At 43.3% G+C, this 16,172-nt stretch overlaps 1 protein-coding gene across 4 annotated transcripts in view; it reads right to left on the reverse strand.

Annotated features, from left to right (window-relative positions):
- Positions 1–8,593, reverse strand: part of GJC1 (gap junction protein gamma 1) — a 31,340-nt gene extending 22,747 nt beyond the window's left edge. Inside the window, exon 1 of one of the 4 annotated variants that reach the window (XM_043904851.1) lies at positions 8,144–8,593. The gene's annotated coding sequence lies outside the window, so the exon portion shown is untranslated. Of the gene's footprint in view, positions 1–6,928; positions 7,451–7,581; positions 8,015–8,143 lie in introns of those variants that run through there. The other 3 variants (XM_043904849.1, XM_043904850.1, XM_043904852.1) reach the window with 3 other exon arrangements.
- Between the last annotated feature and the right edge of the window lie 7,579 nt (positions 8,594–16,172).

Here is a 16,172-nt window from a genome sequence, read left to right on the forward strand (position 1 = left end):
ATACAGGTGGCATTTCAAACTAACAGGAAAAAGATGGAACATTCAATAAATGATATTGAACTACTACTGGTAGCTATCCTGAAAAAATTAAACATAAAAGTTTGATCTTTAGGTTCCAAATAGATAAAAGATTTCAAATTGAAAGCAAAGCAATAAGCTAGATGAATAAGCTCATTTTTTCTTAATAAGCTTAGTGAAGACTTTTCTAAAATGAAACAACTGAGACATCAAATGAAAGAATTGACAAATTTAATATTAAATATAAATTCTAGAAAGCTAGAAAACACTATACAGAACTCAAAAGACATACTAAATGCTTAAAATTATTTGCAATTCTTAAAAGGCTAAATTCTCTAACACATAAAGAGCTCCAACAGATTAAAAAAAAAAAAAAACAACCAACCTCAATAGAAATATGCAATGCAGATACAGAAAACAAACTTATGCTTACGAAGGGGAAAAGGGAGGGGAGATAAATTAGGAGTTTCAGATTAGCAGATACTAACTACTATATATAAAACAGATAAACAGCAAGGTCCTACTGTACAGTACAAGGAACTATATTCAACACCCTATGATAAACCATAACGGAAAAGTATCTGAAAAAGAACACACATACACATATATCTGAATCACTTTGCTGTACACTAGAGACTAACACAACATTGTAAATCAACAACACTTGAATTAAAAAAAAAATCTGCAATGAAGAGACAATCCTCAGAAAAAGAAACGTAAATGGCTTTTAATAATATGGCATGAAAAGATATTCAATATCACTTGTAATTAGGATTTACAATTAAAACTGTACCAATATACTACTTTTCACTTGTCCAATTGGAAAAAAATTTTAAATTGATAACAGATCACTGATAAGGTGTGTGCACGCTTAGTGGCTCAGTCGTGTTTGACTCTTTGTCACCCCATGGACTGCAGCCTGCCAGGTTCCTCTGTCCATGGGGATTCTGCAGGCAAGAATACTGCAGTGGGTTGCCATGCCCTCCTCCAGGGGATCTTCCCAACCCAGGGATCGAACCCAGGTGTCCTGAATTGTACATAGATTCTTTACCGACTGAGTCACCAGAGAAGCCCATAAAAAGGCATTCTTTGTGCTTTACTAGAAGTGAGGTAAAATGGTAAGCTTCTATAAAAAACAAAGTGGATAATAAAAAAAAAAAAAAAAAAACAAAGTGGAATATCCATTAAAATTGAAAATGCACATACTTTCTGATCCAGCAAGCAATTCCAGTGCTCAACATTTATCTAATGAAATGTTCGGATATACAAAATATTGCAAAATATTGCACTGCACTACTGTTGGTAACGGGCTGGAAACAATGTAAAGGCTATCAGTAAGAGACTCCATAAACAAATTACAGCACATCTAGTAGCGAAAAAAAGAGTCAGCTGTATCGGTAATAATAAGAAACAAACTAAGATATATGAGTGAAAAATGCAGGATACAGAACAGTGTGTAGAGTATGCTATTTGGGGAGGGGATACTGAGTGTATGGATATCTCTGAAAGAATTCACACACAAAAAAAGCAAGCAGTAATCGCTTCAGCAGAAAGAAGAAATCTGAGTAACTGAGAAGAGAACAGAGGAAGGCTTGTTTTTCACTGTAAATCCTCTCACACCTTTGATTTTGTACTATGTAATTACCTATTTAAAAAAATTTTTTTTAAATTCAGTGAAGTGAAATATTCAAGTATAAAACTATCAGTGCCAGCCTTAATGTATAATCACATAACATGTCCAAGTTTCTTAGGACATTATTTATACTGAGTCTTGGTCCAGCAAACGGGAAGAAATCAAAATCAGAACTTTTTACATAGATAAACTATGTTTAAAAAAAAAAAAAAACTAATCTCAGGACTTCCCTGGTGGTCCCAGTGGCTGCGACTCCGAGTTCCCAACACAAAGCCCCGGGTTACATCCCTGGTGAGGGAACTAGATTTCGCGTGCTGCAACTAAAGATCTTGCATGCTGCAACTAAGACCTGGTACAGTCAAATAAATAAATAAACTATGTTTTAAAAAAAAGAAAAAACTAATCTTCAATTTCTTTATTCCATCTGACAACCTGCCTAAGCCTAGCTGTGATTATCTTCCTGTGAGGCAAGAGTCTCCACTATGTATATTACACCATAGGTGATCATAGTATTTTGGTTTATTAAAACCACTTAAGACTGATCAGGCCATGGATACAAGTAAATTTACATCAGTAGGTATTTACTAAAAATCTAGCACTGTATTGGCATATGAGACCAAAAATGCAAAAAAAAAAAAAAAATACAATAATAAGACTTCTATAATAATAGAACAAAAACTGACAGAACTTACTTCATTGCCACCAGTAACTACAAATAAAAAAGAAATTAGTAAACATCCAAATAATTGTTGAATACATAAATGAACTATGAGCTAGGTGCTAGGGATACCAGCCATCCAAGACAGACATTTCTCTTGACTTTATGGCACCAAAGTATAGTCTAGGAACCCCCTGGCAGTCCAGTGGTTAGGACTCTGAACTTTTACTGCTGGGGCCTGAGTTCAATTCCTGGTCAAGGAACTAAAATCCCTCAAGCCAGGAGGCATGACAAAAAAAAAAAGTATAGTCTAATGATGAAATAGGTACTATACAAATAATTAAACTAATTAAAATGGTGATCTATCCTACAGAAGGGAAGTGCAAGATGCTATAAGACAGTCTAATCTAATATGGGCTTCCCTGGTGACTCAGACAGTAAAGAATCCACCTGCAATGTGGGAGACCTGGATTCGATCCCTGGGTTGGGAAGATCGCCTGGAGGAGGGCATGGCAATCCACTCCAGTATTCTTGTCTGGAGAATCCCCATGGACAGAGGAGCCTGGAGGGCTACAGTCCAAGGGGTCGCAGAGTCGGACATGACTGAGCGACTAAGCACAGCACAGCACACAGTGAAAGTTTTTCTGCAGAAGTGATATTTAAGCAAGTTCTGAAGAATGAAGAGCTGCCTTCCAGGCAGACAGATTAGCTAAAGCATGTAGCTGTTGGGTGAGCTCTGAAGCTTCAGTGAAGGGGGGGGAAAGATCTGTATAGCTAGACCATATACTACAAGAAAGCAAGTAAAAATAAATGATGCTGGAGAAGTAGCAAGGCCAGATCACACCCTGTTAAAAATGAAGACTGTAGGCTTTAAAGGGAGAACAACAGAAGTTTTCAGATAAGTGACTCGATTATATTTGCTTTTCAAAGACAATTTTAGCTGATGTGAGAGGAGTAGATGAGAGTATACTGCTTAGAAGTATATACATACATAGTAAAAGTATGAAGAAACACAAGCGAATAATAAATTCAGGTTGGTGATTACCTCTGGTTAGGAGGCCTACAACAGTGGTTGTCAGGGGAGAGGAGGTGCAATCAGGTAAGAAAACAGAAGACTTCAACTATACTGGTAATACTGCATTTTTTACTTTTTTAAACAGGAGTGAAAAAAACAAGGAAAGACCATTTAAAATTGACTATAATAATTGTCTTAGGAAAAGATGGCCAAGGCTAGGATGGGGAAATTAGAGGTGGAAAGAAAACTGCAAGAACCTAGCTTCAGTAAGTTGTTGACAGAGCCACTTAATGAAATAGGGTACAGTGAAGAAGGTGTAGGTTTGGAACCAAGACCAGAAGTTCACTCTGGGCAACTCAATTCAAACTACCTGAGTATCTAAGTGGAGATGCTGACTGAGCAGACAGCTGGGATCAGAAAAGGGGTCTGAAATATAGATAAAAAATTGGTTGTATTAAAAATATATGGTGGGACTTCCCTGGTGGTCCAGTGGCTAAGACTCCATACTCCCCATGCAGGGGGCCCAGGTTTGATCCCTGGTCAGGGAACTAGATCCCACATGCTATAATTAAGAGTTTCCCATGCTGCAGCTAAGATTCTGTGTGCCACAACTAAGACTTGGCACAGCCAAATAAATAAAAATAAACTATTAAAAAAAAAACCCAAAATATATGTGGTAACTGAAGGCACAGAATGGCTAAGATTAGAGAACGGAGGCAGACTAAGGACCAAGACTTGCTTGAAAGAGACCATCAATTAAAGATCTGGGTGGGGGGAAACCTGAAGGAATAGCCAGACAGCAGGGAAGGAAAATTAGAAAACTAAGAGAAGAAACTATTTCAGGAAGGAAATTTTCTAATCCAAATAAACACCTACTCTAGGTGGGCAATTAGGAATCTAAGGTCCAAGAATGAGTAAAGGGGAATTCCCTAAAAATAGACAAGAGTCCAGACCCACTTCACTCGGAAGGTTCCCAAAAAGAATGTTGTAACTTGGTTAAGTAACAATAAATTCCATCAAACCTGATAAATCCCTCAAAGATGTAGCTGAAAATATTTATGACCATTTGAGACTTAACTACAATTTAGATGAAAATAGCATGTGAAGTTGATTCCATCTCTATAGAGAAAAAACAAAACCTCTGAAATCCTATACATTTTTTTGTTTCAAAGATTTTACATAATTTCCAGATTGCTAAACTTTTTTAGCATGTTAAACGCTAAGCATTTTGAGAGCAAAATCCACACAACATCATCTTTGAATCTTCAGCATCTAGTTCAGGGTTTACCATAGGTACACAACTGAAGAGAACTTCACTAAATAAACGGGCACCAGAACACTTTTGTCCAAATTCTGCTAGTGTCACAGCAATACAGCCTTACAGAACAGGCTTTAACTAAGAGTTCTACTCATTCTACAGAAATAAAGATCTCATCCTTGTCTTTAGGGGAAAAAAAAAAAAACCTCATTGGGCAACACTTTATTGACCTGAATGATAAACCCAAGTGTTCTCTACCATACGCCAGCCAGGATGACTGATCATTCATTCCTGACAGCTGTAGAAAATGGCAGTGCTCAAACTTAACCAAATAGGTCCTTACTTCCACATAAACTAAATTCATCAGCTGCAGTATTATGCTTGAAAAACAACTGCTGAAAAAAAAAAAAAAAAAGAAAAACTGCTCACACTTTGCTGATAACAGCTCAAAACTGTTTTCTACATGTAAGTTTCAGGTTAATGGTATGGGCTAAAACCTATCTTATATGTATTCTCAAAGAAATGGTCCCCAAAAGAAAAAAAAAAGTAACTCCATCCTATCTTTACCTAAATTTTTGCTGGGTATTTTGGATAGGAGCCACACATACTTCTATGCCACAAAAAAAAGCACAAGTTCAGAAATAAGTAACGATACTTCCACCTGCATTCAACTATCCAAATTAATATTTAAAAAAACAAAATACAAAAGAAAACACTTCATTTACTTCGAAATGTGAACTTAAAAAAAAAGTTTCAACTTTTTTGGAACTCACCACTTTGCACTGAATAAAATCATGGAACTAGGTATTTATTGAGAAAAAGATGCTCTGAATTTTAATTATCTATTTTGTAGTCTAAGATCCCAATTAATGAATTGATAGGTAAATCCTGAAGGTGGCGGTGAGGAAAGGAGTAGTTAATCAGAGACCTACCCAGAATCCTTTCACTTGGCTAATTTATACAGATATGAAATAATAAAAATTAGTAAGGGACAGCAGCATTTATAAATAAGATTATTATGCTAAAATATGTTAACTTCTTAAACCTTTTCAATTAAAGGCTGAAACTCAATTCTACCTTCAAGGACTGAATAGAAAGTTACTCAGTCCTTCGCTCCTTTTTAAGAGCATTGTGGCTGCTAGCACAAGTAGAAAACCAATTTAAGGGACTTCCCTGGTGGTCCAGTGGCTAAGACTCTGAGCTCCCAATGAGGGGGGCCTGGGTTAGATACCTGGTCAGGGAACTAGATCCCACACACCGCAAGGAAGATCTAGTGCAGCTAAATAAATAAAAAAAGAAAACCAATTCAAAAGTCACACAACCTAAAGTTAAGAACACTGACATTTGGAAAGGATGTTTGAAATGCTTGGGAAAAAGACACAACAGTTTATTAGTAAATAGTATCAAACCATTCTTTACAAATTAGGACAAATAATAAAAGAAGAATTTCATATAACTACCATATATTCTCTTCAAAATGTTCTTTTCCTACAACACTCGGCTCACAATGATCTGGTGAAAACTAAGACACAGACTTGTTTACCAGTGCTTTTTACCTTTTACCCAGAATACTTAGTTCATGTTTCTTTAATTCTGCTATTACATAGCACTTAGGAAATCCAAAGCAACTGCAACACACAAAACTATGGTAAAATCCAAAAAATAAACACACACAAACGAAGCAAACATAATCACAATTCACATACTTTTAGTCAGGAGCTCAAGAGTTAAGTTTTCTTTTTCTGCGTTCTTATTCTGAATGATACCTAAAGCCCTCTTTGGGGGTACAGGATTTGATTCCTAAATTACATCGTCTTTTTTTCCTACAGATGTTAATGTACTCCGTTGATAAGGGAATTAAAATTCTTCTCACATATATAGTTTGATTTCTACAACACTTTCACATATATTCACTGGAACGTGTATACAACACGAACGTATGATAATTTTTAGACTAATCAGGCATACAAGATAACGCTCATCCAGAACTTATTGTAACTTGATTTATTCGATCCCACAAAGTAGTCTTGATGCTAACAAAGTAAAGAGCGAGCACAATGAAATCTGTACTACTGCAGGTTCTCAATGAACAAAAATTCCTTCAAATGGTAAATCAAATCCGCCCATTTCCCAAAGAAAAAGTAATCCCAATCTTAGAAACAGTCGCAAAAAAAAAAAAGAAAAAAAGAACAAACAATTCTAAACCACACAATCACGTAAATCTTTTCAACTCAAAGCTCCAACAGCAGCCGCCAACCACACAACTGGCCACAATCACAGCGTTAGCGCCTTCCCGTAATTTTGAATCTGGAGACAGAAAGGGGGGAAAAAAAAACCACAACATACCGGTCGTTCAAAGTTTCACCAAGCGGGGGAAAAAAATCATTTTAAGTTTAAACAAAACAAAACAAAACAAAAACGTGTTAACCGAGAGGCGATTACCATATTCCCCGGTCCCCTCACTTCCAAGCCCGCGAACTACATCTCTCAAACATTTGCGGAGACAGAAGTCCCGGCAGGGATGTTCGAGGAAAGAGCCAGACGAACGGCACGCCGCCCGGAGAGATGTCAGGGGCCGAGCATCCGGAGACAAAGACCAGCCCGCGAAGCGCCCCGGCTCGGCCCTGCGCCCCTAACCGCCCGAGGAGTTGCGAGCACCGCCGAAGTGCGCGCCCAGGTCCTCTGGGCTCCCCGCCCACCCGGCGCGACCGCCGCGGCCCGGGCCCACCCCCGAGCCGTTTTCCCTCCCAATTTGGGAACCGCGCGCCCGGGGACAAAGGGGGAGGGCGCGCCGGGGTCAGCGGCGGACAGCCGGTCGCGACGCCCCCTCGGGGCTCGGCGGGAAGCCCTGGGTGGCGTCCTCTCCCTCCCCTCGCCCCCCGCGGCACTCTCCGCTGGGCCCCAGACCCCTCTCCAGCCTCCTCACAAGTTCTCCCGCCTCCCCTCGGGCCCCGCCCCTGGCCCGCTGCCTCTCAGCCGGCCCTACGGCCGCCCCTCACCGGCCGGCGGGGTCCCCCGGAGCCGCCTCCTCCACCGGGCCTCGGCCCGTCCCGCCGGCCGCCGCCTCATGTGCCCCGCGTCGCCATCGCCTTCGCCGCCACCGTCGTCTCTCCTCCACCTCTTTCGCCGCCGCCTTCGCCTCAGTCTCCGGCCGAGGCCGAAGCCGCTCACGCCGCCGCCTCCTCCCGCTCCCGCAGCCCGGAGCCACGGGGAGGCGCCTGCGCACTGCGCGCCGCGATGGGGGCGGGGGCGTCCCGCCGCGGCCTGGGAGCGGGGGGCGAGAGGCGAGCGGCGCTGGGATGGGAGGGGGCGCCTGGAGCGCGCGGGCGGCCGCGCGAGTGTTCAACTTTCCGCGGTCGTGTCTGCCCGCTCCCCAGCGGTCCCGGACGCGGCACGTGTAGGAGCGACCCACCATCTAGGAATCTAGACCCCGGGTGGGCGCAGACTTCGCCTCCGGGGCAGGTCATTCCTCCAGCTTGCTTCTCGGGACAGGAACCGCCCCCGGCCGGCCGCGCCTCACTTCGAGCGGGCATCTAACGGCGCCCTGAAGACACGCCTTACCTGGGTATCCTGGGTTGGTCCAAATGAGCCCCGGAGTTGTCTTCTGTGCTGCCCTCGGCCAAGGCCAGGGGATGTAACACCGGACTCTAATTCCCGGTTCTAGGTTCTTCTCTGCAGTTACTCGAAGATCCTACTGGCCTTCGTCGGGTTAATGGTCGTTCATCCTTTCGAGGCTTGGCTCTTACTGTTCTAGATACTTTTGAGGTCCTGGACTTCTCGAATTAGCAAGACCCTAATAGGCCATTTCCTCTTAACCCTCTGCATCCCGGCAGGATCCCATTTTCAAAGGACTTTCTAAAAACTTGTATGAATAGGAAACTCGAACCTTGAACTGCACCGTAGGGTTATGAAAACTCCTCAACTGCTTTAAGTGGAGAGGTACCTGCATAACAATGGAAGTCGAACTCAGGAGATGGGGGAGTACTTTACTTTGTAAAGTGCTCCTAAATTATCTTATTGACCATCACCATACAAAAGGATGGGTTTTTATTTTACCCTTTTGATCACAGAGGAAATTAAACTCTTAACCAGTGAGATGACTTGGTATAAATAAAACACTTCCCCCCACCCCACCCCCCCGCCGACGGAAAGCCAAGCCCTTATGGCCAGTGGAGAGGTTGAAAACAAACTTGAGGGCTGAACATCTGGCCCACTGACAGATGTTTTGTTTGGCCTGTAGGACGTTTTCCAAAATTGTCAATTAGTTGCCAAATTTTAAAAATCTGTCTTTCTGGCTTCTCTCTAAAAAGTCAAAAGTTTTACTCACTTTGAGCCTCTGTTTTCTCCTGGCAGTTACTTCTGAGTAGCGTCTGTCCACCAGGCTCAAGCTCCTCTCCACTCAGCAGCTTGAATCATTTTCATTAGCTGCTTGGCCTCGGTATTTAAATTATCTTCCCCCTATACTTGCCGTGTCCTGAGAGCTACATGCCCTCCCCACTGTCACTGTTACTTCTCTACAAATGTATTTAAAATTACAAGCATGGGGACTTCCCTGGTGGTCCAGTGGCTAAGACTCTGTGCTCCCAATTCAGGGAACCCAGGTTCCATCGCTACTCAGGGAACTAGATCCCACATGCCGCCACTAAGAATTTGCATGCCACAACTAAAATTATCCTGCATGTTGCAAGTAAAGATCCCGCATGCTGCAACTAAGACCCGGTGCAGCTAAATAAATAAATAAAAATATTTAAAAATTAAAATGACAAGTGTGAAGACCCTGCAAATATGTGAAAATAGGAATAAAGTACAGATAACACAGGAGACAACATCGTTGTAAAACTGACTACAATATTAAAACTCCCAACAATTGCTAGTACAAGTATAAATTGGTGCAAATCACTTTGGAAAACTATTTGGCAATGAATGTCTGCTAAAGCTGAACCTAGGAATGCACTATGAATCTGTAGTTCTACTGAAAGTCCACAGAAATATGTACAAAATACTTGTTCTAGAATATTCATGGCAGCACTATTTGTAACAGCCAAGAAACTGGAAACTACCCAAAATGTCCATCAACCACAGCAAGGATAGACAAAATGTTACGTTCATACAATACACAGCATTGAGAATGAACAATCTCTACAGGCAGCTTTAGGATAGATGAATTTCCCAAAACTTTCCATTTATATGAAGTTCAAAAACAGGCAAAACTAATTTGTACTGATAGAAGTAAGGGGGATAGTGGTTATCCTAGGGAAAGGATAGTTACCAGAGGGAGAGGGGCTGATCTTGTTCTCTTCTTGATCTGAATGCTGAATACAAGATACTCAGGTGTGTGTAGTTGCCACATTTGAGCTGTTCTCTTTCAATAAGGGTAGTTTACTTTTCTATGGTATGCTAAGACCAATTAATAACCTTTTAAGACATTTGGTTATGTAAGTATATATATATATATAAACAAATATGTATTATGTATTATACATGTAAATTATATATATATATACACATATATACACTCAAATGTTTATTAGGTATTCTTTTTCTATAAATTCATGGATGGACATGCCCGGGAAGCCTCTCCATCTTTTAGCATTACCCGTTCTTCATGGAGATTGAGAACCAAACACTTCCTATATTTGTTATCTTACTCTCAAGCATGCAGCTTGTCTCTATCCAGGTAGAGCAACCAGTTTTTTGTTTGGTTTTTGTTTTTTTGCCATGCTGCTTTTAAGATCTCAGTTCCCCCACTAGGGATTGAACCTGCATCCTCAGCAGTGAAAGCTCTGAATTCTAACCACTGGACCTCCAGGGAATTCCCTAGAGCAACCTTTTAAAGATGGAAATGAAACCCAAGGAAGCTAAGCTGTTTTACCTGCAGATAGTTTAAAAAATAGAAACGAAGTCAGTATTCTGTCTCTTGGTCAGGACTCCTTCCTCTCCTCTATCACCTTGCCAGCTAGAGACATCCTTTAATCCAGTTAGAGCTGAGCTGAGGCCAGAAACCTAAGCCAGCGGTCCAGGCATTGACCAGGGTCTGAGCAAATCAGGGCAACTGCTAGAATATGAGCTCTCTAGAGGCAAGGAAGCTATATCACAGCTCCTAGAGCCCAGCCCAATACATAGTAGGTGCTTGGCAATTGTATACAGAGTGAATGCGTGAAGGAAGGCTCGCCACTGTGGCTAATATAAAAATGCTACCAGAGGGAAGGAAACATAAAAAGGATACCAGCGGGAAGGGGGAAAAAAAATCCTCAAGTTTCAAACCGGGAAATGATGGGGAAATGGGTCTGGTTTCCAGCCTCAGGCAGGGAGCAGGGGAGCCGGGTGCTGTGAGAACCACATCACTTTTTATTCACATGGGGCTCAGGCAGGAAAGGATCAAAACCCAGTTTGAGAACTTGAGAGTCACCCTGGGGCTCTGTGGTTTGGGAACTGTAGGGTCAACTTGAAGGCTGCAGTGTGTCATTATTTCCATTACACATTTTCCAGGGTCTCCACTTGGCTGGTAGGTTCAGAGCCCATTCTTCCGTCCTGGGGGACGGGACCAGAGGCCTAGAGAGGTAGGATCTGGGAAAGCTCCCTGTTGGCAATATGAAGCCCTGCCTGCCACAGACTGGCTGAATGAGAAGCTGTTGATTACTTCTGCTATTGGGAGGGGGCATGTTCCTGTCACAACCCCCTCCCCGCTATAATCCCCAGAAGTCTCAGTTAACCTGTAGTTGTTGTTCTGTGGCTAAATCCTGTCCGAGACATACATTATACCACTCCTTCCTGCCAGAGGGGTTTTGTTTAAAGCAGATTTTTTTTTGTCAAAGAATTTTTTGAATGGGTAATACAAGTAGTATAAAAGAAACAGTAAGATGACTCCTTACCAGTGTTTCCCAGAGCCCAGCTAGCAGTTTTTTGAGTATTAATGCTGGATTTCAAGTTAAGGTCAGTTTACTTGCAAATGAAGGATGTGTGAAATATGCTCAGGAGTTGGGGGTGGGGAGAAGGATATGGGAGATGAAGAGAACTCCTCTGGTACCACGCAGACAGGGACTTTTGAACACGCCTAGAACCCAGTGGGCTGAGCTACCCTGCCTTGGTGAGAGTCCTTGGAAGTCTGGAGGCTCTGGATTCAGAGGTCTGTCCTGCCCAGCTGTTTACATTCATTTATGTGTATCCCCTTTCTCTCTCTTCTTTTTTTTTTGGCCACTTGGCATGGAGAATCTTAGTTTCCAGACCTGGTATCCAACCTGTGTGCCTTGCATTGGAAGCACAGAATCTTAACCACTGGACTACCAGGAAAGCCCCCCATTTACACATGTTTCTAATCTAATTTCTAATCTGCTAAGCACTCACGCACTCAGTTGTGTCCGACTCTTTGAGACCCCGTGGGCTGTGCCCCTCAGGCTCCTCTGTTCATGGGAATTTCCAGGCAAGAGTACTGGAGTGGTTAGCCGTTTCCTACACCAGAGTATCTTCCAAACCCAGGTATTGAACCTGCGTTTCCTGTGTTTCCTGTATTGGCTCACAAACCCTTTACCACTGTGCTGCCTGATTTTTGCCTAAGATGGTGTGAGAATGTGATGAAATGTACGGGTAACCACATTGTCATATGTTAAATTTTCATTGTGAGGTGGTCTATAGTGATTATCATTACTGGTTGGATAGCGGAGCCATTTACCTGTGGTATGACATGGTTGTTACTTAACCTCTCTCAGCCTTGATTTCCTCATCTGTAAAGTGGGGATAACGATATCTACTAGTTGGGGCTGTTGTGAAGCTTAAATATGTGAAGTACCTAAATCTTGTAGGCTCTCAAGACATTAGTCCCCTCTCACAGTGTGCTTTGGGGAATTTGGGTATTCAGAAGCACCCAACACAGAACTTTAGCAAAACATTTCAAGTCCTCTGGCGCATCCGTTTGTTAGTACTGGGGTCTGTGCTGGTGTCTTCCACAGCTCAAAATTCTTCCTTCATTAGACATGATTCTATTCTATCACTACACTCTCATTCAGCCTTCCCATCACCATTATCTACAACACACCCTCTTAGAATCTTTAAAAATATGTGAGCAGTCTCTCCAGAATGATTATTGTTGTTGTTCAGTCACTGGGTCATGTCCAACTCTTTGTGACCCCATGAACTGCAGCACGCCAGGTTTCCCTGTCCTTCACTATCTCCCAGAGTTTGCTCAAACTCATGTCCATTGAGTCAGTGATACCATCCAACCATCTCATCCTCTGTTGCCCCCTTCTCCTCCTGCCCTCAATCTTCTCCAGCATCAGGGTCTTTTCCAGCAAATCAGCTCTTCACATCAGGAGGCCAAAGTATTGGAGCTACAGCTTCAGCATGAGTCCTTCCAATGAATATTCAGGGTTGGTTTCCTTTAGGATAGACTGGTTTTATCTCCTTGAAGTCCAAGCGATGCTTAAGAGTCTTCTCCAGCACAATTTAAAAGCATCAATTCTTCAGCGCTCAGCTGTCCTTATGGGCCAACTCTCACATCCACATCCATACATGACTACTGGAAAAACCATAACTTTGAATATACGGACCTTTGTCAGCAAAGTGATGTCTCTGCTTTTTAAAATGCTGTTGAGCTTTGTCATAGCTTTTCTTCCAAGGAGATTATTCTTCCAGAATGATTAGTGAGCACCAAAGGCACTTTCTTGGCCCAAGCCTGTAGCTCTTGAGGCTGTCCTTGAACAAATGCTGCAAGGTCCTTGGAACCAGTGCCTGTTTTTAGAAAGAGAGGGGATGTCCCACCCTCCCACCCCAGGTACCTTCTAGAGGCTGCTTCAGTCTAGCCATCTCATCCGGAAACTTCCACTGCCCTGGCCTGTTCCTGCTGCCTTCTTTTTCCTCCTCAAGCCCTCCAGACACTACTGTGTGGCCCCAAGTTTTCTCCCCTGTAATTACCCTAGCCCTTCAGCCTGGGTCTTTCTCATTCCTACCCCAACTCAGGGCATTCTCTGTTCCCTGTCCAGTTCATTCATCATCACCCCCTCACTCACAGCACTCCTTAGCTCAAGGCAAAAGCTGCACGTCCCTCGCTGCCCCGCTCTTGTCACTCAGCTCCCGCAGGCTATATATAGCACAGCTGTGTCTTTAGATTGTGTACAGCCTCAAGTCCAAGTCCCCCACCCCCAACCATTCCCTTCCCCCAACACAATCAGGAGAACAAACCTGAAGCTTTCAGTTAGGGCAGGGAAGCACCTCCAACAGGGAGGACGGGGTTGCCAAGGGATGCGAGTGTGCTGAATTCAGGACCACCCAGAAGATGGCAAGCTTCCCATCTGTTGTCAGGGACTTTCCATTTCTCCCCTAGCCTGCTACCCATCCCCCGCCCCCCACCTTGCTCATTCTGGAAGAAAGGGAGTAGGCAGCAGGGACGGGAATTCTAACAATCATATTATTTAACCCTTGCGTGTATGCTCAGTCACTCAGTGGGGTCCAACCTCTGTCCGTGTGATTTTCCTTCTACAGGGGATCTTCTGGACCCAGGGGTTGAACCCACTGGCAGGCAGATTCTTTACCACTGCGAACCTGGAAAGCCCTATTTAACCCTTACATCGATCCTATGGGTAGATGCTACCTCCATTTTACAGATGATGACATAGACTCAAAAGAGGTTGAGTGGTATAAGACCAGGTATGTAGAGAGCAGTCAGTTAAGCAGCTGACCCCATGTCTGACTCTGGCCTGCGCTCTGTGTCCATTAAGTCTGTCTGCATCATTCAATTAGACCCCTCTAAATTAGAATTTATATTAGTGTGACCTGATCTGGAAGAAAGAGGTTTATTAAGCGAATTACTAACGTAGAAAGGTTAAGTAAAAGTAATTATTAAAGACTTGGCATATTAACAAAAACGGTATCATAATTTTATCTTATCTGTTTACTAAAACAGGACTCTACAGAAATCTGTTCTTTGAAGTTTTGGTTACTGTGTGTCCTCAGAGGTTTTTGAAATAAAAAGCAATTTTATTTCTTCTATTTCAAAACTTTCCCTCCACCTTTTAGGTGTTCTCCAGCTTTGATTTTAGAAATGGTTAGAAGTCTAGTGCTTTTTGCTGTCACCTACTATGACCTTGAGCAAGATGTTTAACTAAAGCCTTGGTTTTTCATCTTTTTTGTTAATTAATTATTAATTTATATATTGACCTCGAGGCTTGTGGGATCTTAGTTGAGAGTCCTTTGGACAGCAAGGAGGTCATCTCAACAGCCGCTGCTGCTGCTAAGTTGCTTCAGTCGTGTCCGACTCTGTGTGACCCCATAGATGGCAGCCCACCAGCCTCCCCCGTCCCTGGGATTCTCCAGGCAAGAACACTGGAGTGGGTTGCCATTTCCTTCTCCAATGCATGAAAGTGAAAAGTGAAAGTGAAGTCGTTCAGTCGTGTCCGACTAGTAGCGACCCCATGGACTGCAGCCTACCAGGCTCCTCCGTCCATGGGATTTTCTAGGCAAGAGTACTGGAGTGTCTTGCCATTGCCTTCTCTCATCTCAACAGGGAGAAGTTGAAATTCGCTCTCCTTAACTTGGCCCCTGTTCTCTAAAGTACTCGGAGTTGATCCTGATTCTTGCCTTGTCTCAGCCAGACATTTCCACTCTCCCACTTCTGGCCTAGACCATTGATCTCTGGAGAATTCAAGCCACCGTTGGGACCAGGAGAGGCAGCACAGGAGTGTGTGTGAATGCCTGGGAGGAGAGTTCCCAGGGACGCTGGGGATACGCAGAGGCCCCGGGGGAGCGACTGTGACCCTGGGCCTCTCCCTGGAGCAGTGAGGGCTGGGGAGAGAAGAGAGACCTCAGCTGCTGGACACATTTCCAGTGCTGAAAAGTCGCTTTAGGACAGAGAGTAATCTGGGGGAGAAACAAAGGCCTGGGATGGAATGGGAATCTGCAGTGCACCTGGTCTTTCTCCATTTCTTAGCAAGAAGGTTCTTTGGAGCCAGCCAGACCCAGGTTCAAATCATGACATTCATTAGCTGTGTGTGTGCATGCTTAGTTGCTCAGTCATACCCGACTCTTTGCGACCCCATGAACTGTAGCCCAGGCTCCTCTGTCCATGAGATTATCCTGGCAAGAATACTGGAGTGGGTAGTCATTTCCTCCTCTGAGAGATCTTCCTGACCCGGGATAGAACCCTCGTCTCCTGTGGCTTCTGCATTGGTGGGCGGATTTTTTTACACCTGAGGCACTTGGGAAGCCCTCACTAACTGTGTACCCTTGGATAACTCATTTAGCCTCTCAGAAGCTCAGTTCCTGGTCCAGGGACAAGCTGCTACTTACTGTGTAGAATGGTGGAAAGTTCTGAAATATGAATACATGAAACAGAATAGGTGCTAATGCTGGCTATGGTCCTCTGCGTAACCTAAGTATCAGCCTGCGGGCAGTAGAAAGTGTTCTGGTGATGTGAGGGAAGTCACAACTGTTTCAAACTCTTGGACAAATCTCCTGGGTCCAGAAAACATTCTTGGAGGGGTCAAGACCAACACCAGACAGCCTGTCTCCCACAATTAAGGCATTTTATTTACATCCCACATTGTTCTTAAGAGTATTTTTAAAAAAACATTTATTAATTTTTGGCTGTGCTGGGTCTTCA

This window comes from Cervus elaphus, chromosome 5, assembly GCF_910594005.1.
Source record: "Cervus elaphus chromosome 5, mCerEla1.1, whole genome shotgun sequence".
In the NCBI taxonomy this organism is placed as follows: domain Eukaryota; kingdom Metazoa; phylum Chordata; class Mammalia; order Artiodactyla; family Cervidae; genus Cervus; species Cervus elaphus.